The sequence below is a fragment of the Atractosteus spatula genome, chromosome 24 (assembly GCF_055471065.1).
Source record: "Atractosteus spatula isolate fAtrSpa1 chromosome 24, fAtrSpa1.hap1, whole genome shotgun sequence".
Lineage (NCBI taxonomy): Eukaryota > Metazoa > Chordata > Actinopteri > Semionotiformes > Lepisosteidae > Atractosteus > Atractosteus spatula.
In genome coordinates, this window is record NC_142729.1 from 7411791 (window position 1) to 7436612 (window position 24822).

At 39.1% G+C, this 24822-nt stretch overlaps 1 pseudogene; it reads left to right on the plus strand.

Annotated features, from left to right (window-relative positions):
- The first annotated feature begins 12244 nt into the window (after nucleotides 1–12244).
- Nucleotides 12245–23497, plus strand: LOC148815844 (NACHT, LRR and PYD domains-containing protein 3-like; annotated as a pseudogene).
- The last annotated feature ends 1325 nt before the right edge of the window (nucleotides 23498–24822 follow it).

Genomic DNA, 24822 nt, shown 5'->3' on the forward strand with positions numbered 1-24822 from the left:
TATATGCAAGCTGTGAACATTTTCACAAGTCGTGGTCTTTAAAATGCATTTGGTTTGAAGGCATTCTGTTTCCCTTCCGAAGATATGAACAAAAGAATATTGGAGCATGGAAAAAAATGGCTTAAAAACGACATAGTGAAGGCTGTGAAAACAGTCACAATGTACTTTGTACACACAGCAAGTGTTTTTGTAACTCTTGGAGGCTACAGGCGTGCCAACATCATTTTCAAACTTTACCCCAGTGTGGGCACTGCATTGTTATCTCAATCACCTACTTATTCGTTTTACACCACTGGAAGACAGGAGAATGTGATTGTACTGTATCTTTATGGAATGTATGTTCTGTTTTCAAAATTAAAGTGTTTAAAATGTATAATTAAAAATAAAAAAAACTTGCAGCTTACTCAAAGATTCTAGATGATCACGAGGAAGTGTATTGCATGTCTAATGGTCTAACAAAAACTACAGTATGCTTAAGAGTTGTTAAACCAGATTTTATTTTTCGGCACAGCCAGCCGGCTGAACCACACAGACACCAGCTAGCCTGCTAGAGTGCCACAATTTGCACTCAACCACATCCCAGATCACAGATCAGTCCCAGTGTATGAGATATTACTGTTTAATCTTTGATCTGAGCTTTAATAGAGAGCTTATCTATGAAAAATAAATCTAAATAGTGAGAAAGCTATGATTAAAGTGAATTAAGGGACTTAGAATGCGAAGATAATGATTTACATTGCATTATCAGATTGTGAATCAATCAGGCATTTTATTATACACGCGTTTGCGATTTTAATCAAAATGGGGAAAATGGGGTTAGAATTGCATTAGACACGCAATACATTTCCTCGTGATCATCTTAGAATCGTTGACTAAGCTGCAAGTTTTTTTATAGCATTCAGAAATACAATCGAGAATAGTTTTGTGGTATATGCATAGATGAAACTTTTCTAAAATATATAACAAAATTAAAGACGATTAAAATCTGTAATCTGTAATCTTTCCACATGTAATGTCATTAGAAAGTTCAAGTACGTTCCTGCTTTGTCTAACGATGGTATCAAAAAAGAAACCTGTGCTTAATGATAATTAAGGGATTTAGAAGTCAAAGAAAATTCAACATGAGTCTGAGTCACTGTGTCCTTCCTATATAATAATGACACAATATGTCTTTTATGTGTCGCAAAAAACTGACTTCCTTTAACAAAATATAGTTACTAATCCTTTAGCCTGACAATCTATCTGAATGCCCAACTATCTGAGAAGCCCTCCGTGAAACCAAAAGAACCAAAACTGAATGAGTGTTGATAATAAGAGAGAAAGTAAAATAATAAGAGTCCCTGTTACCCCCATTTTGATTTAAATCGCCAACGCGTTTAATTAAATGTCTTTATTGATTCACAATCTGACAAATGAAAGGTAAATCATTATCTTTGTCTTCTAAGTATCTTAATAAACTTTCAGCATAGCTTTCTCCCTGTTTAGATTTATTTTTCTTGGGATTTTGGGATCAAACATGGAAAGATTAGATTGTTATCATTTTTTTAAAATAAATTTTAGAAAAGTGTCATCTATACTAAAAACTGTATTTATTTAATGCCACTTGATAGTTATATTATTAGAGATAAGAATTCAAGTTGATACTGTTTAGACTTTTAATTATTTTAAACTGTATTACAGCATCGTAATACACATGCTTAAAAGAGAAGAGAGAAAACGCAATGTTTCAGCTATGAAGCCTTCGTCAGGTGTGAGGGTCTTCAGCTCAAAATGCAACACTAAATGTAATTTAGGCTTTTAACGAGTTAAACTATGATTTGGGCTCGCTTGATGTCGCTGCCTTTCATCTGAAATCCTGCTTGAATCCTGCTAAACTAAAAATTAGACACAAGAAGAGAAGAGGCTCTGGTGAAATTTCTCTGTGAACTGAAGAGTTAAAGTGTAAAATATAGTGTCTCCTCCTTTTAAACTTGTTAATGCGACACAGAAGATATTACTATATGAATGATGTAGCGTTTTTGGCTCATGTGGGTTTGGACCCTACACCATGCGATACCAATGTGTACATATAGTATGAGCATGTTGTGATATTTAGAAATATAAAAAATGTCAATATACTGTAGTGTCCATAATTTTTGCTATTTTAGTTTTTCAAGAAATGTTTATTTGTTAAATGAAAACTCATAGCAATTGCTGGATTTAAAAACCCAACCTCACACTTATAAGTCAGCCACTTAAGCGATCACACCACCGATAAGGTCATCTGCAAAGCACTGAAACAGCAGAACAGCCCCAAAACCAGCATATCCACTTCTAGACATTACATTGACATTAACAGGAACACTCTGAGCAAGCGTCTGAATGAACACACTTGGTCTGTGTACTTCAGCCCTGTGTCTAAATGTGGAGAGAGGAGTGTAGGGGTTTTGTGCATTTGCTGAGACAATCATTAATTGTAGCAGTAAATCACAAAATTATTCTTCGAATGCTATTAGAAAATCAAACTTGCGGAACAACCCTGCAACGCACACACGCGGATACTAATACACGAGAATACATTTATTAATACATAAAATGTGCATTTAAACATAACAGATCTTATCGTGAGGGTTAGGAGAATAGAAAACGTAGATATTTGATCACGAAGTGTTACAAATACCAAGAGACACATACATTCAGTATACCACTCATTTATACCATTTACCACGTTAAAGAGCTTTGATCACAACTTCTACACTAGATACTTAAAAGCAAGTACATCACTCATAGAAATTAAATTGACATCAACTGGGGTTGAGGTAACAATTGAATTCTCGAGCTGTAATTCAGAATGTTGAATACTCATCCAAATTATGTGGATTCAGATTTCCCACGGACACAAAGGAACAGCAACAGGCTGTTGCTGTGTCCAATCAGCATCCTCTGGCCCGGTGCCATACAGTCCTGGTGCGGCTGGAGGTGTGGGAGAAGGAGGGAGATGTTCCAGCGGAGACATGCTGGCAATGACTCTCTGAAGACCGGCTAGTTAATCCCTGCTGAACGAACAGAGTTCGTGCACATGAAAAGTGACTGTGGGTCCGAGCAAGTCACACTCTTTAGACGGGAAGAAGACCGCTTTGTTCCCAAAGTACTGTAGCGCTAGTCCTGAATACTGAGATTCAGCTGTCGACAGATCCGACAGTAGTTCACTCGTAGATCAAGCGAGCATTCACAGTGGGTTACCGGCAGTTCACGAGGCTTGCTGCTGGGCTAACCTCGAGTGGATCCTTTGGTTACGTGTGGGCGACCTCCGGTCTCGAATCTTAGAACGGAGTAAAGTCCTGGCACTCGGACACACTGGCCGTCACGTGATTGTCTGAGATGAGTCTGAGAGTGTCCTGGAGGGGCACCTTCTGGGCCCTGTGCTGCCTCTTTTATCTGGAGGAACTAGGGTCATTTATTGGTTGAAAGTTCCGCGGGCATTTGAGGCAACTGTGGGGTTACCCTGCCCTACCAGTTGCTGATTGGCTGATCAAGGTGGAGGATGAGTAACTATACTCTCTGACCTTAGGGTTGTAAACCTTGGGATGAGACTCTCCCTTAGAATCTCCCAGACAGAAAGGCGCCAGAGATGACCATTCATTGGGGCGGCTGGAGAATCTCAGCCTTGGGAGTTGTTCCTTATCAGGAAACTCTATCACACAGAAAAACACCTTAAATCTGAGCCACATGGAATGGCCTCTCTGTGTCCAGCACCGCTAAGATGAGGGAGAGAGGAACTGGCAAGGGAGCAGCAAATCTAATTCCTGTATTATTAATAAGCCTTGCTGCTACAGGAGGTTAATGGAAAGTCTGTGTCTGTGCTGTTCACAGGGTGAAGCTGGACAGACCGGGGTCAACAATGTCCAGTGGTGTGTCCATGAAGAGTGACCAGTCAATGGATCCACCAATACAGTTCACTGATGGAACCTTCATTCCTCACCCCAGGTGGGATCACTGTTGTCCATTGAGTGCATCATGAGATGATCAATAAAAATACTGCTGAATATTTTTATTTATATACTATTTTTCCAAAGCCAAAGATGCTTGACATATGTGGGTGATGCTGATTACCTGGTGTCTTTCAGGAAAAACACAGACTGAGATCCTTGGATTAATTAGCTACTAACTACCAAGCTGACCAGGTGGACCCAATCATTCCTTTAATGATTGTAGTTTAGCTTGTAACTGTGGACACTACAGGTACTTGCATCTTTTGAATTTTCTGATTTTCACATTCTGGATGTGATGAATTTCTGCCTGCTTTTACAAGGTTAATAATTTAAGTGGACCAGAGAAGGATTAATAGGTAATTGAATTTACAGGATAATGTGACTGTGTGAAGGACCAAAAGGGAGATGAGAAGATTTATCAGTTAGACCGACATCACCAGCTACAGTACACGATTAATATGTGACTTCATCTGAGCAGCTCTGACTCTCCAGTAGAAAAGTGACTCCAGGCTCTCTGAGCTGCTCCAGTCTGGAAACCAGCAGAAACACCCTGGAGTTCAGGCTCAGGTTCACACACTGGGACTGTGTGCTGCCCCCTGCAGGCTCTTTCCTTCAAGCCATGAAGAGGGAAAGGGGCTGTGAGCCTGGATGTGAAGTAGAACAGCCTCAAAACCAGCATATCCACTTCTAGACATTACATTGACATTAACAGGGACACTCTGAGCAAGCATCTGAAAGAACACACTTGGTCTGTGCTGGACAGACAGGGGTCACCAATGCCCAGTGGTGTGTCCATGAAGAATGACCAGTCAATGCATCCACCAATACAGTTCGCCTTTATTCCTCACCCCAGGTGGGATCACAGTTGTCCATTGAGTGTATCTCTCAACTGGTCATGAGACACAATTGTTTGACCTGGATCACTTCTCCATTTCTTATTTCCTTTGCTCTGTGAAACATTTAAAAATAATGAAGAATTGACAGATAAAAAGTACTGAAAAAATAAAATTATATTTTCTTACAACTAAGGGATGAAACAGTGAGTATGCAGTGTTGTTATGACCACACACAGCAGTGTTGTTATGGACACACACAGCTCTGGAGGAAGAGTGAGCTGTAATTGACCACAATAGTGAGGAGCAGTAGAATATAGAACCTTGATTCTCATAACATTTCTCTGCCTTTGAAGTTATCTGCACACCATGTGTGACAGAGGAAGAGGGCTGCAGAACCATCTCCCAGCTATATGTCCATGACTTTTTTCCTCTTCCTGTCTTGAAGTCTGCAAGGATCCTTTTTTTCTCTTGTCCTGAATTCTTGTGCTTGTATTTTGTTTGTGTAAGGAGCTGTACAGAGAGATTCTGCGTGAATTTTGTGACTCTCGGTCTTTGAGTTCAAGGCACAATATGAATATTTTGGTCGTTCACAGGTCTGTTGGGCATGGAGATGTTTTCTGTGACTTCTGCCTTAAGAAGATGGTCAGGGCTGTGAAATACTGTTATGTCTGCCCAGCCTCCTACTGTGAAATACACGTCCGACAGCACTACACAGTCCCAGCTCTGCAGAAACACAGACTGGGGGACATCAGTGGAGACCAGGACCTCAAACTGTGCCAGAAGCACAGAAAAGCTCTGGAAATGTTCTGTAATACTGACCAAACTCTCATCTGCAGCCTGTGTTCAGTGCAGGAACACAGGGGACATGACACCGTCTTTATGTCAGACCAGGGACTGACACAGGTAAGAGGCTTCGGTCACTCATCTGCTATATAAAATCAGACCTGTGCTGAATATTGACACTATTTTCACCAGCTCATTTTACTGTTAAACTCTAAAGACTGAGTGACTCTGTGTGTCCCTGTGCTCTCTTCCAAAAGACAGAGATAAAGAACTGTAGTGACTAGTGAGACAGAATTAATACACATTCATCACTGAGGGCAGTTGGGTGTCTGTGTGTTGTTTTATTTCACATGTACAGTGTAAAATATTAGTGACCACAACCCACAATCTCAGTGCGGATACACCAAGGAATGGTCTCTCATTCCTACTGTAGAGTTGTTGTCACTATGGATGCCATCATTGTGTTAGTATGAAAGCTTCATACCTCTTGATTCCTTTAAAATCTGCCAATTCTACCTATTTCTGAGTCTCACCCTTCTCTGTACTTTATGCTCAGGATGTGAGGAGAGATGTGATACGAGGATTCCAGGATACTGACCAAACAGGTTAGTGTGAAAGAGAGTGTATTAGTGTGTGTCTATTTGTGGTATGCGGGTATGTGAGCGAGTGTGCATCTGTGTGTAGAAGAACAGACAGGTCAGTGTGTGCAAACGAGCGTTTTCTGACAACTGCCAGGTATCAGATATAGTAATTTAAAGTTCCATACACCGATTTTAAATATACTGTATAGTATATGCAGTTTATTTATTGATATACCACCTGTCACAATTGACCCACTGAGCAAATGGGAGGATGGACCCTGTGTGGTACCTCAGGTGGTCAGGAGACTAGAAGATAGCTTCCAGAGTAAATGAGGACTAGGCAAGAGACATGGGTCATATTGTGAAGAGTAATAAGAAGGCTTCCAATCCAGGAGAGGGCTAGGCATGGGACATGGTCAAAGGTGAGTCCATGGTTTGTAACAAGAAAAGCAAGGTGAGGGTTCAGAAACTAAGGCAAGGTAGGAGCTCATGAGAACAACCAATACCAGGCAAAGAGTAAAGGGTTTTGGAGGGTTTAAGTATTGTGAGAGGAAGAAGGTGCACTGATAGATGGAGTGTCTCAGTTGGCTGATTGGCAGGAGCGGTGTCATTTGGCAGAAGTGCTCAGGGCTGGAGTGTAATTAGCGCGAGTGGGCTTCCATATGAGAATGTGGTGGGATGAGGGCATGACACTACCAAAACATTTACAAGAAACCAAAATTAGTAATTGAATATATTTGTGAAGAGATCTGCTGTTATATGAATCATTAATTGTTCTCCTCCCAACAATTATTATTAAAGAGTAAATAATTATTAAGGAGTAAATAATTTAAAGTAAGTTAAAATACACTAATAATATACTAATGTTTTATTATCTTACCTGTAGGTTACATCCTTCTCATATGTCAGTATCATGGTTAAATCAAGTTCATTTCTCAAAGACAAGTAAATATGCACTTACCATCATGTACTACTCTACCTTTGTATTTGATATAGTTAAACTCATTAGAATTATAATGTGATTATAGAAGTATTATACGCAAAGATCAAGGAACTGATCTGATGATGTGCTGATGACAGAGCTGAGCAGAGTTATCACTGTGGCTTCTTCAGCTGCTTGTTCTGTGCAAAGAACCTACAAGTAAGACAATACATCAAAAATTAATTAGTTGGATACTACCTTAGGAAGCAGAAAATCACTTGGCTAGGATGTCATCAGGTATTATAATGATATTAACCTGCAGAGTCCTCATTGTTTCATCATCCAAATTGGCTGGTTAGCAATGTCAGATCTATTGTCTTGGGTCTCGTTCTCTTTGTAAAGGCAAGAGAAAGATTATTAGAAATCTTTAATAACACTTACAATGTTACAATGAGGTAGAGAAAAAATAGTGAATAAAAAAAGTTTTAAAATCCTATAAGTAGAATAATAAAATTCAAAATCTAGCATACACTTAAAAACAAACTACAATATATATATTAAAACATTATCTTTAATTGAATTTATAAATAATAATTACATATAGGCAGTTACTAAAATAGACAATTACAGTAAAAAACAGAACAGAATAATCAATGGCTAAAACAATCATAACCCCCAAATTGTAAAGATATGCGAGAAACAAACCCAAGTTGGTTTGTTTATAATAAGAGGCATCTCAATTCTTTGTTCTCTGGCACAACTTTGGTGAAAAGAATAATAAATCAGGCACACTAGAATGAACAAATATTTTTGAAAAATGAAAATAACTACAACATAAAACAGATTTCCTCAGATGGTAGTTGAATATTGGAGATCCTGCAGACATTATCCCCTAACTTGATCTTGACTGGATCTTTGGTTACACATCTGAACCTGTATCATTGAATTTAACCATTTTAACCTTCATTCCGTCCATAACTGTATGCCTTCTTTAACCTTTTTGTACTTTTCGGGTAGTTAGGAAGAGAATATGATCTCATCTTGGTCATTTCCGGCCACTCCATCTTCTTGTTTACTGGCAGGCGACAATGAAACGACAGAGGCTGCTTCATCTGTGACAGCCTTCTCCTGTTCCACATATCTCTAGGAGTCCCTTTCTCCCAGATAGCTGACTTCCAAATGTGGAGCTTTTAATCTTCCACTACTAGCTGTCTTAACCAGAGACTGAGTTTACCCTGAAATTCAACTTACTCAAATCTGAGCAGGTATTTCTCTCAGACAGCCCAGTTCTCTCTCATCCTCATTAGATCAGGGTGTCTGTAGCCTTTCTCAATCTTCTGTGGGGCTGCAGCTAGAACCGGCCCCCTTCCGGGGTTTGATCCTTCACTAGGTCTTATTGCGAGAGCCTGAGTCTCACTGTTAAACCTGACACTGAGGATGTTAACAACTGTTATACAGTACCTGACAGAGAGATCTGACTCCCCTGAGCCGACAATCAAGAGTCAGAGTCTCTCTATGAGACTCTGTTTCTCTCTGCCACAGCAGACAGCAAGATTCTGACTTCCTTGAACAGTCAAGGATTATTCAGTCTCTGAAAACTTACATCAAGAAGTCTTGCTTCACACAGGTGATTCTAATTCCCTAATAGCCTCATGAGGATTTAAGGTCAGAGGGAGCAAGGAGCTTGTAAAAACGTTTCCGAAGTAACCACATGTAAGACTTTGATGCTTAAAATGTTTAGGGAGAAATGGAATACTAGTGTGTATTTTTTCTTTAAAGTACCGGGGGCAGCCATATACAGTTTACATAATATGTTTATGTTCCTAAATTAATGTTGTTTATGACAGATGCATTATGCTCCTATTCTTTTTATACTCAGCTACTAAAATTTCCCTTTAGCTGTAAAATTCCATATAAATATTCAATACTAATAAGTGGATTAAAATGTGAACAGTAAAGAGATTAAATGATTAAATCTTTTCACTACCGACCAATGCACCACGAGTGCCCCTGTCGGTCATTTTGACCAGCCAATCACGTACCGCAGTACGGTGCGGTGGCTTGTGAGTAGTTGCGTGCGGTACGGGTTTGTACCGTGAACTTTGAATGGCTGCATCTGTATTTGCGGGGGTATGGAAGTTTGCCACCCCTGTGTCCATGATTTGTGGACTTGGAGACAGCTTATGACTCTCTACCCTGGGGTATCTTGTTGGAGGTGCTGTGAGAGTATGTGATGCTGGAGCTGCATCTGTGTGTCATCTGGTCCCTGTATTTACAGAGTGAGAGTTGTGTCTGCATTGTAGGTGTTAACACAGGCATGTTAAGGTGTGTGTTGGACACACCAGGGTTGCATCTTGTCTGCTCTCCTGTTTGTCATCTTTATGGACAGAATATCAGGGAGCAACTGAGGTTTGGAAAGTCTCTGTTTTGGGAACCTGAGGGTAGTGTCTCTATTGTTTGTGGATGATGTTGTCCTCTTTGCCTCATCTGATTGTGATCTGGAGAGGCTCACAGCTGAGTGAACCTCCAAATCTGAGGTCATGGTTCTCTCTCAGAAAAGAGTGGCTTGCTCTGTCCTTGCGGCCCAACTGGAAGAGTTAAAGTACCTCGGGATCTTGTTCACTAGTGATTGACCCACAGATTGGTGCAGCAGCTAAATGCAGATAAAATACTGAACCATGGTGATGAAGCAGGAGCCGAGATTTCAGATCAAGCTTTCAGGTCTCTGGTCAATCTTCCCTGTCCTCACCTATGGTCACAAGGTCGGTAGTGACTTTGGGAAGTGACTGAAAGAATGTAGGTACAAGCGGCAGAAATGAAGTTTGTCCTTATGGATGGTGGGCTTACTCTCCATGAGGAGCTCAGTGGGCTGGGAAGATCTGGTGTGGAGTTGCTGCTTCCTGGATTGAGAGGAGGCACTTCAGGTGTCGCAGGCATCTGGTGAGGATGCCTTCCTGGCATCTTCTGCTGGAGGTCTATCAAACACAGCCCACTGGGAAGGGAACCTGGGGCAGACCCAGGACACACAGGAGGGATTATACCTCCCACCTGGCCTAGAGGTGCCTATTGCATTCTCTAAAAACAGAGAGAGATATTGGATCCTGTGCAGAGAAAGGAGGATGAAAAAGTAAGGCCAGGAGCATAATCCAGAGAACATAGTAATGTAGAGAACTGAATTCCAACAAGTACTTCAGGTAGGTGGTTGCGTCAGCATGCGTAGGCTGCAAAGGAACAAGTAATAGGTTTATTCCATGCTGAAAAGAGAAGAAAGAAAACACAACGTTTCGGCCATGGAGCCTTCTTCAGGTGTGAATGGCTCCATGGAAGGCTCCAAGGCTCCACACCTGAAAAAGGCTCCACGGCCGAAACATTGTGTATTCTTTCTTCTCTTTTCAGCATGCAATAAACCTATTACTTGTTCCCGAATTCCAACAAGCCAGGTATCCAAAAGAGCCAAGTGTAAAAGCCAAAGATTAAATCCTTAAACCGTAGTCAAAAGGCCAGGCAGATTTCAAGAAGCCAGGTATGGGAAATCTAAAAAGCCAAGAGTAACAAAACCAGAGATGAAATCCGTAAACAGTAGTCAAAAGGAAAAAGCAGCTCAAACAGGGCAGTTTATGTTCGGCCAGGGTGTCCTAAAATAGGGAAGTGCCATGGGGTGTGGTGATAGGACAGGTAAGCTGGTTGGTTAGGTGCTTCGGCGGAGTCTATGCCTTGTTAAAGGGACAGAGTGTGATACATGGGATGTAAGAGCGCCTGGGGATCCCTCCAGGGGACCGGAGGCTGTTATTGGCGAAAGAGAAGTCTGGTCCACCCTGCTCAGCCACTTACCACCGTGATCCTCACCAGGAGTAAGCAGCTGGAAAATGATGATGTTGATGAATTTTATTACTTCAAAACATGTAGTTCAAATTGATAATGAACCTTTGATTTTGTAGGTAAGACCACAATTGTTTTCCATATGTCTGTTCATCTGATTAGTGATATAATCATACCACTCAATCCAGTAAGTGTATAGAATTGAATTTCTGAAGTAGGTACTGTAACACATCCTGTTGCCTTATCCTCTACCGAAGATCATGCTGGGGATTTCTTTAGTGAATCAGTAGCCTGGACTGTGCCTTATGATTCCTGAACATGGACTGCATTGTGTTCTACTGAGAATAACATTTAGAAGTTCTGCAGTTAATGATCCTCAATGCCGCATTGATACTGTACCTACAGTATCTGAGTGAGATTGTACCCTGTTGTACTCTAAATGCAGTCATGAAGAGGGCATTTGGTCCATCTTGCATATTTTGTGGTTTTAGATGCTGAGTGAAATTAAAATTTAATTCAATTATTTTTTTTAAACATCTTGGGTATCAAGTGACTTGGAAACTTGATCCATATACACACCACTCCTTGTATGGAGCAATGTTTCTCATACTCAATACTAACATTGAATTTCTTTTCAATTTCATGAGCCCAGTGCTGGAGTACTACAGTGCTGCTAGTGCTGATTTCCCTCCAAAGCCATTTACAAAAACCTAGTAAACTGTCTGCCATGAGAGATTTATTAAATTATTGGGAAGCAAATTGCCTGACAGATATACTGTAAGTGTGAAAACACCATCAGTCCTGCTGCTCCAATATACATTTTATTCTGTACTCTATCTTGGTCTGGATTTGATGGTTCTTTATCCCTGTCACTGTTTTATAGATGAAGCCCTGACAAGAGTCCAAGACAAATTGAAGTCCAATCTGAAGAGGAGGTTTGAATGCATATTTGAAGGAGTTGCTGAACCAGGGAAGAAAACAGTCTTCAATGACATTTACACAGAACTTTATATAACCGAGGGAACTAGTGGAAGTGTCAGTGTTCAACATGAAGTGTGGCAGATTGCAGCATTATCCAAGAAAAATGCCTCTCAAGAAACATCAATCAAGTGCAACGACATTTTTAAACCCTTAAGTAGCCAAAAAAAAGCCATCCGAACTGTACTGACAAAGGGGATTGCTGGCATTGGAAAAACGGTCAGTGTGCAGAAGTTTATTCTGGACTGGGCAGAAGGAAAGGAAAACCAAGATGTTCACTTCGTTTTTTTTCTTCCCTTTCGAGAGCTAAATTTGATAAATGATGATGAATATAGTCTCATTGGACTCTTCCAGCACTTCTATCCTGAAATGAAAGAAATTGGTAATATTGACTTAGGTGATAAAAATGTTTTACTCATCTTTGATGGTCTAGAAGAAAGTCAGCTTCCCTTAGATTTTCAGAACAATAAGATCTGGCGTGACATAACACAGACAATGTCACTGGATGTGCTGCTGACAAACCTCATTAAAGGAGATCTATGTTCTTCTGTTCATGTCTGGATAACATCCCGGCCAGCAGCAGCTGGACTGATCCCTGCCGAGTTTGTTGATCGAGTGACCGAGGTACGAGGTTTTAACGATCAGCAGAAAGAGGATTATATTAGGAAGAGATTAACTGATGAGAGCCTGGCAGGCTCTATTATCACACATATCAAGTCATCAAGGAGTCTCTACATCATGTGTCACATCCCACTCTTCTGCTGGGTTTCAGCAACTGTCCTGGAGCAAATAATTGGAAAACAAGGCTGTGAGGTCCCGAAAACTGAGACGGAAATGTACACACAATTCCTGATAATCCAGACTATCAAGGGACAGAAATACCTCAAGAGAAGTGAGGGATGCATACCAACACTATTAGAGTCAGATAAAGATGTCATTATTAAGCTGGGGCACCTGGCTTTTCAACACCTGGAAAAAAACAGTTTTGTATTTTGTAAAGAAGACTTGAGAGATTGTGGCCTTGATGTCACCCAAGCTTCTTTGTACTCTGGTTTGTGTACTGAAATATTTAAAGAGGATTCAGGACTGTTTAAAGAGAAATTTTATTCCTTTATACATTTGAGTATGCAGGAGTACTTTGCTGCTCTATATGTGCATCTGCAGTACTCAAATAATAAAATCAATCTTCTATCTCAAAGCAGAAAAGAAATCCAAAAAAGGAAAGGTGAAGAAATGCATGTGTTTGACCTGCACAGAATTGCATTGGACAAAGCTGTAAATAGCAAGAATGGGCACCTCGACCTTTTCGTGCGCTTCCTTGTTGGCCTTTCACAAGATTGCAATCAGAAGCTCTTAAGCTTCCTCTTCACACAATTAAAAAGCATCCAACAGAGCCAAAAGAAAACAATCAACTATATTAAAGAATTGATTAGGAAGGGCCCCTCTCCAGAGAGAAGCATTAATCTCTTTCACTGTTTAAATGAACTGAAAGACACTTCCCTAATGGAGGAAGTCAAACAGTTTCTTAGATCAGGAAGTCTTTCAGGAAGATGCCTCTCACCTGAACAGCTGTCAGCACTGGCGTTTGTGTTGATGATGGCAGAAGAGCCGTTGGATGTGTTTGACATGAAGACATACACAACATCCATGGATGGCTGTTTGAGGCTACTGCCACTCATCAAGTATTGTAGACAAGCTCTGTAAGTGATGCAACAAGAATGTCATTTTCGGCAATAAATTCATTTTCTTAAAGTATGATTATAATCATCCACCTTTTGAAATGTCTTCTTTTAAACTGTGACAAAACTGAAGTCATGCCTCTGAGCACCTCCAATCAGCTATCTAAAGCCAATGTAGTAACCCTATATGTCAGTTGAAGATACTTGATTCAGGCTTCCTATCATCTCAGTATTTTTCTGATTTATTATCTTCCTACTCCCCCACTTTGTAATCTTTGTTAATCTGATTATGGTATCCTGACTGCCCCTCCAGTTCGCTCACACTGTATAGATGACAGGGCCTTCTCCTGCTGCACCACAGAGCCCTGGAATTCTATCCCCATGAGTATAAGAGAGTCACCTTCACTGAGAGCATTCAAATTCAGACTCATAAACTTCATCTTAGAAGAAGTATTTTCAGGGAATGCAAGTAATTATGAAAATACCCTGATGGCACTTCTTCAAACATTAAATGCTACAGTACATACAGTACCTCTCACTGACTTTGAAAAAAGAGAGAATTATTGCATAAAGATAAATATATTATGTAGTTGACATGTTTAAGTGTAAAATAGAGGAGCTTTTCAACTTTCCATGTCATATTGTAAAAGCCATAAACTACAATATAATCTTGAACTATACAGATTTCTTTAGGGATGTGTTATAGAGCAGCCAGAGTTGAAGTGTCAGAAGTAGGTTAATATGCAACGGGGTGGCCTCAGGACACTCCAGATACTTGGAGAAAATGCATAATATTAATATGCAGGGGGCTATTAGGGAATAAGCAACACCTATTGGTAGCAGATTTACCAGTTTAAGAGTACAATGAGTACAGTCTTAGTTTTGGGTTAGACCCACACTGTCAGGGTAAGTGAGAAACTTACACTAATGTCACGGGGAGACTCCTGAGACACTGAAAGACCAGAACCCAAAAGGGGTTCAGCAACAGCCCCAGAGGGGAATGGGGCACTAAGAGTCTCGCAGTGAGGCTCCTGTCTGTCTTGGTCTAGACCTGTGTAATATAATAAATGCAATCTTGCAGTGAGATTGCAAATAAACAGTGTTGTGGTAAGACTCTAAGTTCACACAGTCTGATTTATTGAGCTTTGTAGTAAGTTCAGGAAATCATGCAGCGAGGCTGCTGGTTATTTTACGAGTCTCAAGGGGGAGAACTCATGTAACAAAGTTTACAGTTCAGGTTAGAAGTCTCATGTTGAAACTGTTAGGTTGTAAGGTAACAGAGAGAAGGGGAAAGTTTTCAATAACACAATTTCTTGTGTCAGCTCACTGTATAGAAACAAGGCAGTTTTGAGAGCATACTGACCAAAATGGAAACAAACAAATTGATGATCGTTTCCACTGATTGTATTTGTAGGTAAAGAACATTAAAAATGAAGGTATCAGATGGGACAAATTTATGATGTCCTCTTTTGTATCTGAATCCTAAATCAGGGGCCCATCTTAACTTAATTTCTAAGAACAAGACTCACAAGAGTTAAGTTGTACCAAGGTTATGGAATTGCTGTATGTGCTTTTGACATTAAATTGTCCTTACCCTCCATTTCACCTTTCTTCCATTCCAAAAAAGCAACAGGTTTTCCTTTGAAAGCAGGATTTTAGGCCTTGAAGTGAGGAACATGTGAGGTTTTTATTGCTTCATGTGATACCATTTCTCTTTTAACACATATTGTATGTATAAGGAGCCATACTTGAGACTGAAAACACTTTTTGCAGTTTCTTGGCAATTTGCCTCATCTATACTGTTCTCCTCCCTGAACCTTAGAACCTCAAAAACACATTTAAGCTGTCAGTTTCCTAGACATCATATCTGATTCATAGCTCTTTGACATAGCAGTTATCTTGTAACTGTCTGTTTGTTACCTTTTCTTCACAGAGTCTGAGACCATTAGAATACTGTATTGAGAATTGCCCTAAATTTAATAACAAATACATTTAAAGTGCAAATAAATTCATATTATTACTTTATATTAATATATTAACACTTAATACTAAAATATTGATCATTATTTTATAATTTTTTTATTTCTCTGTACAGGCTGGACCACTGTAATCTCACTGGTGAATGCTGTAAAGCTCTGATCTCAGCTGTTCAGTCAAACCCCTCACATCTGAGAGTGCTGGACCTGAGATCCAATTACTCAGCAGGCAAAGAAGTGAAGTTACTTTGTGCTGTGCTTAGGAATCCAGCCTGTAAAATGGAGACACTGAGGTGAGAACTGCAGGAGTTTAGGAGAGAGGTGACCTTGAAAGGCATGCTACCATAGAGCTATGTGAACTTCAATTAATCTCATTGCTAAATCATTTAATGGATTTCAGCATCAGTTTCCTCAAAGTGATTGTGTACTAATTCTATTTGTTTATCTGATACTTTTTTCATATGATCAGAACATCAGGCAGTTGGCATAACTTCTCAGAATGATCTCCGCTTATCCAGTGCTGTTGTGTTCCAATTATGTTAATGCAACCTGTTAACATCATGTAAACTTTAGTCACAAAGTAGCAATTAAGATATAAAAGCAGGTCTTTATAGTGAAAATAGACATGCTTTTTCAAACAAATGACTAACAGTAGGTCTTCTCCCATTTGTAGTCTTTTTATTCTGTGAATAAAGTTAACAGCTTCAAACTAAAATAAAATATTAGATTTATAGTAGCAGACTTGGAATGAAGATGGACTGTTAAAACATCTTATACTTTCATAATATAATCCAAGATAAGAAAGTTAGATTGATTTCTATATTTGTAATACTGTTTTACACCCTGGGTGAATTACAAAAATACAACACCAGAGTCCGATCAGAATGTTGTCTTTCTATGTGTTCAAAGGTGGGATAGTGATGAACCCCCTTCTTCTTATTTCTGTAGACTGTCTGGCTGTCAGATAACAGAGTGTGGCTGTGAAGCTCTTGCCTCAGCTCTCCAGTCGAGACCCTCAAGCCTGACAGAACTGGACCTGAGTCACAATTGCCCAGGGGACACAGGAGTGAAAAAGCTGTTTGCATTGCTGGAGACTCCAAGCTGTAAACTAAAGAAACTGAAGTAAGTAGAGAGTTCGGGAGAGTAAGACATCAGTCATAAAGAATGTAGCTGTTCTTATAACTTCTGTCTCATACATCTGTGCCCTTGTTTTCTATAATGTAATCGAAACATACATATACAGATGCCGCCACTCAGAAAACGTAGTATATCTTCCAAATGCCTCAAAAATAACACTATGCGGTAGTTATGTAATTCACTGGCCAAAGACAATGTTAATGTTAATGTTAATAATTAAACTTAAAATTAATATTCCCTATTAAGTGGTATTAAATTAGTATGACAACTTTTTTATAACAATAATGGAAAGTGTTCTTATTATGTATTCTTAGAAACTAATAAAACTTTATAGCTTTTTATGAAGCATATAAACTTTATATACAGTTGTTAGAACAAGAATGTCAAAACTTACACCAAAATAACCACCATAAGTTACAGAGTTAAAGACTATGATGCATAAAATGTTTGTGAAGAAGGTGGATTACTGTTTTGTACTTTGTTTTTTATATTTAGCTACCTCTACCATCTTCTGTAGGTACATTAGGTATATATTCCATATAAGAACATACTGTATGGCTTTAAAGCACTACAGTGCAGGATGTGTGAAGCATATTTTCATAATTGAAATGTAAAGTTAAATTGTTTCCTGATTACTTGTTGCTGAAATCTGCATTCAAACAAAATATAGATTAAGTAGGTAGCTGTATCAGCATGCGTAGGCTCCAAAGGAACAAGTAAAGGTTTATACCATGAAATGAGAAGAAAAGAAACATGTTTTTGGTCTTCGGGTTCTTTTTCTTCACATCCGAAGAAGGATCCACAGCTGAAACATAGTGTTTCTTTTCTTTTCTTTTCAGCATTGTATAAATCTTTACTTGTTCCTTTGCAAAATATGGATTATTTCGAAGCAAATGCAAACCTGAAAGAAGGCCACCGCGTTCACAACAAGCTATTTTTTATATATCCAACTGAGTAACTTGTTTTTTGTAAAATAGCCCTACTTTCTTTTTTAATTAATTTAATATTTAACACTGTGCTGTAATACACAGTTTAAAATAAAGAAGTCTTAACACTATACAACTTAAATTGTATAACTGGAAAAAGATTATCCCCAGCATTGGCTGGGATTCATTCAATTCATTCATTCTGCCTGCCTTTCTGGTGACTGCCCAAATGCTTCTACACACCAGGTTAAGCTTTCATTGCTCCACCTGGTGGTACAAAGTAGTGCAGTGTGACGACTGAATATTTTTAAAAATGTGCAACACCCCACAGCACTCGTGCTGCAATGTTCTGCATTATCCTCTGTGCATTCTGAATGGCTGGATCTGTATAAATATATACATCTGTACAATACTAGGCATTATCCAGAAAGATTCCTCCACAGAATCCAAATCTCTCTACTTCAGTATTAACTGAAATCACTTACAAAACTAGTATTTTATCCTATCCTATCAGCTACTGACAGTAAATATGAAGGATAAAATTCAGTGACCATCACTAAAAGAGGGGATTAGCCTCCAAATGATGGAATGTTACCCACAGGCAGCGAGAACTGAACGTTTAGACTAAACTGACTTTGAGTCTTTGTCTGCTGCACTGTGCAGAGACTATGCCCACACCCATACACTTCTGCTTTTTTGATTAACCTGCGATATCTGCTGTACTGACCTGATAGAAGCAGCAGCCAGGAGATGGTAGAATGAATTCGAGAGCAGGGTCTGCTGAAAAAATGCAGGGCAGGCAAGTGAAAGGAAAACTGACACAATCCTGAGACACAGTCAGACAAGCATGGGTCAAGCCAAGAGAAAGTGAGAAAAGCACAAAGGTGAATCCATAGGAGAGTCAAATAACAGTCAAATTCGAGAGTTAATTTTCCCCCTTTTCTCTTTTTTTTGTGGGCGGAACACACATTCCACAACATCAACCAATCAATTAAATCACAGGTGCCCAACCTTTTTTAATGTAAGATCTACTTTTTCGTTCGCCAGTCCAGCACTATCTAACACTATGAATTTGAAGCTCTGATATGGGAAAAACATACTGTAGGCACATCAGTACAATAGTGATACCCATCACTAAAATGACAGCAAATTAAAGCAAGTGGCTCATGCTTCAGTGAACAAGTAATGTTCCCCATTTTAGAAAAAAGAATATCTAAGCTTCGTCGAGAACACTTGTAATTTCTATTTACGTGTTGACACTGCTGATCATGTCAATTACATTTTTATTTTGTCCCTGCAGCTTGATATTCAGCTCATTCAGCAGTTTAGTCAAGTCTGTGAGGAATGCTAAATCCAGAAGCCATTGGTTATCCTCTAATTGGTCATATTCACCATGTTTAAACGACTTGAGAAACTCTTTGATTTCAGGCAACAGCTCTCTGAACCTCGCCAAAAATTTTAGTTTTTGAAATCTCCAAACAGTAAATCGGCAGCAAAGCTTCTTTTAATACCTTTCCTTTGCTGAGAGACCTTTTGTGCCATTCTGAGTGAGCCAAGACATGGTTCACTCAGAATGATGCGATAATTGCTGCTTTCCCTCTTGTATCCCTTGTGAAAACCAACTGCTGTGCTGGTAGTTGAGATTTTAACTTTTCCACTTTCCATAAATCACTTTTAATGGGAAAGACTACATCATCCGTTTTGTGTGTAGTTTTGAATTGTTGTTCTATATTTCCCTTTTTGGCATAGATGCTAGCATTGCAGATTAAACACCCACACTTTGAATGAGAAAGTACAAAAAAATCATCATGCTCCCATTCCTTGTGGTAATGGCAAACTTTTGGTCTCTTTGCTTCATCATTTTCGCTCAAACACTACAACTATCAAATAGGCAATCAAACATATAAAACTGTTAGCAAATTTGTCACAGCTAGTCTGTTTCACTCCGCTATGCACTGTAGCAAATGTGGGGTTCGAACGGCAATAACCAGGAGAACATTCTTGGTTAGCACACACAACACTATTTACAGAGCTCCTGTAGCCTTTTTTTCAGTGGCAGCCAGCACCCAAGCAACAGAAACTTTTACAATGCAGTCAACAAGGGTTAAACACACACAAGGACAGTAAAATGTATGACTTACAGCATAGATCTGAATGGATGATTAGGCTATTGAAAAAAGTAAATAGTCAAATAGCCATTTATTTTTTGCCAAACATTCTTGCGATGGACTGGTTAGCACTCCTGCGATCTACTGGTTGGGCAACCCGAATTAAATAATTTTCTTTTTTATTACCTTATCCCCTCCTTCCCTATTATAGCTTTAAGTAAAATATACTGTATTTAATCTGACTACACCACCCTCAATAAAGTTGAGAGGACCTCTTTATTATGGTATTCAGCTTCTTTAATTATATTATATTTAATTAAAATAATACAAATATCAATGTAATAATTTGTATGCTATATTTTATTATTTGAGAAAGTCTCTTTGTAAAAAGTAAAACCTATGTATTGGTCAGGAATCAAATTCAGACATTCCACATGACAGGCAAGAATTCTGCTAATGAACACAGCAACACATCATACAGCTTGGATGAGCTAAATTAAAAACCACAAGCACTGCCTTTTTTCATTTTCTACTAATTTTCAATGATACTACAAGTGTTTCTGTTTCCATTGCAACAAAAACAACAGAACAAAGTTATTAAAACAATCACGTAAAAACTGTTCCAACATATCCAGAGCAAGTTGAAGAATATAATGCATAAAATGTTTGTGAAGAAGATGGAATACACTTCTATCGTGGAATACTGTTATTTTTTGCTACCTCTAACAGATATATAAATATGTTTATATTAATAAATTAATATAGTAAATGATGTTCAAAGATAGTTTAATACTTCAGTTATTTTTTTTATTTTCACCTACCAAAACTTCCCTTTTGTTACATGATTATATATTAATATTCCATATTAAGTGGATTTAAAGAAAATTAGTAATACAGATTAAATGAAGCTGTGGTTTCACTATCATCTAACACACTACTAGTGCCACCTTTCAATTCTCTTTGGCCAATGAAAAATTAGCTAAGATTTTGTCAGTATTTTAATAGTTCAGTATGCCAGATGATATTGCAATATGCCACAGTGAGCATGCTTTAGACCAGGCATTTACAGCACAATTTGAATGGCTATATTTGTAGATTACCATATGTCATGAAAGACTGGGCCCAGTTCATATAAAAAGCATTGGAAATGGTGGTTGTCTTTTTTACTAGGTTTCTTTTTCTATAACTTAAAATACAATGTATCATTGCCTATGCTCGGATGCTGTTTGTGGACTTAAGCTCTGCATTTAATACGCTGCAGCCCCATCTATTCATAAGCAAGTTGAAGCAAATGTCCGTTAACCATAACGTTATATGATGGTATCATTTTTAACAAATCGTACACAGTATGTCAGGGTCAGCAAAACTCTTTCTGAGTCACGATCTATTAGCACAGATGCCCCTCAGGGCTGTGTGAGCTCTCCAGTTCTGTTTAAACTTTATACAAATTATTGTACAAGCAGTAGTCAAAGCAACTTAATTTTCAGATTCTCAGATGATACAGCTGTTCTTGGCTTAATGCATTCCGTAACCGTGCTGGTCTACTCATGTTGAGTGTGCTCCAAAGTTCAGCAGCGCTTATATTTACTGTGAAGACTAAGAGTGTTTGGGGTTCAACAGGAAGTAATGCTATTTTTTTACCATGCTGTAATCGACAGCATATCAGATATGGTATTACAGTGTGGTTTGGTAAGCTATCAGTTCATTTAAAATCGCAAATTACCTGCCTCATCCAGACAGCTTTGAATGTCATTTAAGTGAACATAACATGTTGTTATGTGTTATATTGTAGGTCAGGTACAGGAATGACATGTACACATATGAATACATTAAGATGAATCAGAATTTAAATAATCTAGATTTCAGATTATTTTTATTATAATGGTTACTGAGAAAACTTAAACAGGTGTATCAAAACAACACAATTCCTTCTCCATTTTAATAGTTCAAAGTTAAACAACACCAATGAAGAATGTCATGCCAATCATTGGAAACATGAGCTGTCTCACCTGACTGTTTTAAATGAACATTTTTTTCTATCCCGACTTTGAAGATAATCTTGATTAATAAACCTATATTATATAAGTTATATAACAAACACTTGACAAACTAAATGTAATGTGTAAACGTGTATGGTTTTACATAGAAAAGACGTTGTCTGTAAGAAAACAGCATAGGTGTTTGAAGTGTAAAATATTTATCTTGGTATTTTTTGTTAGAATCATAAAATGCACCTGTAACACCTTTTTTAGAATGTTGTATACTCAAAAATCAATGTGTTGAGCTTTACAAAAAATTAGCTTAGATTTTGTCAGTATTTTAACAGTGTAAATAAGGACAAATCGTAACATTAACTTTTATTTCAATGTGGCGTAATTTTAACTCTACACGTATTCTCCACATTAACAAAGCATAGTTTAAATGAGTTATATGTGTAATTCCTAGTTTTACTATATATTAATCCTACAACTATTCATACACGCTCCTTTCAGATTTACAAATAAACCCCTGAGCTCTTCCCTGTAGCCTAGGTTATTGCCTTATCACTGAGGGGACCTGCAGTGCACTGGCCTCAGCTCTCCGTACAACCCAGTGTCAGCTGAAAGACCTGGACCTGAGGGACAATGATCTGAGGGATTCAGGAGTAAAGGAGCTGCTGCACTGGAGGATCCGCATTGTAAACTAGAAAGACTGGGGTGAGTTTGTGAATGCTGTGAACTACAGTAATTGGGTTGAGTACTGCAAAAGGGTAACCAGACATCTTTATTTTCTATTAAAGGCCCCATTTTCCTGACTTTTTTCAAAATATTAAAATCTAAAGAGGTTTTGACAAAATTATATGGGCATCATGCAAACACCAATGTGGACTGGTTTTTAGGGTTCAATCCACCTGGTTGTGTGTGCAAAGCAGACAGGTGACTATACTCTCCATATTATTTTTTAAATGATGTGATCTTAATTGACACATCTGCTTAAATAAATAATTAGCTAAGATGCTAATTATGAGTTCCCATTAAGTTTATCTTTCAGTTGTGTGCAGTATTGGTATTTCAGAGGTTTGGTCAATCCAAAGTTTGTAGGATTTAAGATGCTAGGCAGAGCAGTGAGACGTTGTAAGCATCTGAATTAACAATGTAAGTAGAGCCAGACTACAAAAAAGGAACTATATATGCATGAGTTGGGATATTGATGAGCTATTCTCTCTTCAGGCTTTCTGGATGTTGGGTCACAGAGGTTGGCTGTGCAGCTCTGGCTGCAGCTCTACAATCAAACACCTCAAGACTGAGAGAGCTGGACTTGAGCTACAATCATCCAGGGGACTCTGGAGTGAAACTACTCTCTGCTGTCCTGGAGGATAAAAAATGTAGACTGCAGAAACTGAAGTAAGTATAGAGACTAAGAGTAGAAGGTCTGTCAGTGACAAAAGAGGAAGTGTCATAGAATAATAATTTCTTATACTTACATAGCACCTTCTGGACACTGCACTCACACTTTACAGGTAATGGGGATTTGCTTCCACAACCAATGTGCAGTACCCACCTTGATGATGTGACAGCAACCACAGTGTGCCAGTATGCTTACCACACATCTGCTATCACAGCTGAGTGATGAAGCCAGTTCAGAGATGGGGATTATTAGGGGGCCATGGTAAACGCCAGGATGTCGGGGTACGCTACTCTTTTTGAGAAATGCCCTGGGATTTTTAATGACCAGAGAGAGTCAGCACCTTGGTCTTACATTTCATTTAAAGGACAGCTCCTTTTTATTGTAAAGTGTCCCTGTCACTATACTGAAGCATTAGGACCCACACAGACCTGTAGTGGTTTGATGGGTTTACTGAGACAATTATCAATTGTAGCAGTAATCACAAGGTTGTTCGTTGGGGCTTTTAGAAAATCAATCGTCAGAACAACTAACAACGCACACACACGGGTTCAATACACGAGATACATTTATTAATATAAACTGTGCACCAAACATATACTAGTCTGCCTGGATACGAGCGGCAGACCTTACTGTGAGGGTTATCAATATACAAGGTATATCATCTCGAAGAGATGCAAACACAAAGAGATACACAACAGAGAATATACGTCAATATATATCGTTCGGTTACCAAATCGCTAATCAGTGTTATTACCCACTGTTACTCTAAACTCGGAAGTAAATACATTACTCATGAATTAAATTGATAACAACTTGTGTTGAGGTACAATTAAATTCTCGAGACGCAATGTAGAACATGGGGTTTACTTATCCACTGTGTTTGGATTTGGAATTTCCCGGCACGAACACCAAACCAGCTGACAGGCTCTGTTGCAGCCTCTGTTGCAGCGGTTGTCCAACGGGCGTTGTGTCGGCGTCCTCTGGCTACCGGCCAACCAGTCGAGGTGCAGCTCGGAGTAGGACGGGCGGAGGAATCTAACTGCGGCGCGCAGGGCAGTCGTTGCTCCGAGGGGATCTACCAGCGGTCCGGCTGGCTAGTAGAAAGTCTCTATGCACAGAGTGTGACCGCGAGTCCTCACAAGTCACTCTTTTGCCTGGGAAGAAACTGGTTTGTTCCCGGTCCAGCGCTGCTTCTGAATAAGCTATTCAGGTTGTCGACGAGGGTCCAACTGTAGGCTGCCGTTGATCAAGCGGAGCATTCACGTTGGTAGAATTCTGAGTACGTACGGGATCCTCGGCCTCGCGCTCAGAACAAAGTCCAAGTCCTTTTGCAGACAACAGCAGTTGTCACGTGATTGTCTCTGAGGATGCGCGAAAATGGCCAAGGAGAGCCCAGAACTGAGCTTGCGCTCCCTTTTTGATCAAGACCCAGATGTGTGCTGATTGGTTGAGAGTTTGGCGGGCATTGGAGACCCACGTGGTATTACCAGTCCCTGATTGGTTGGTCAAGGTGAGATATAAGTCACTTACTCTTGACACTTAGGAATGCAGTCCAGATGTCCATTCGGCACTCCCTAGACAGATAGGCGCCAGTGGATGACCATTGATCATGATAGCCAGCCTTAGCTAATGATCGTTTGAAAAGCTCAGATATAAAAAATGGAATTAACAGGGGACTAATTAAACAGGTTTTACGATATACGGTAAATAAAAAAATAA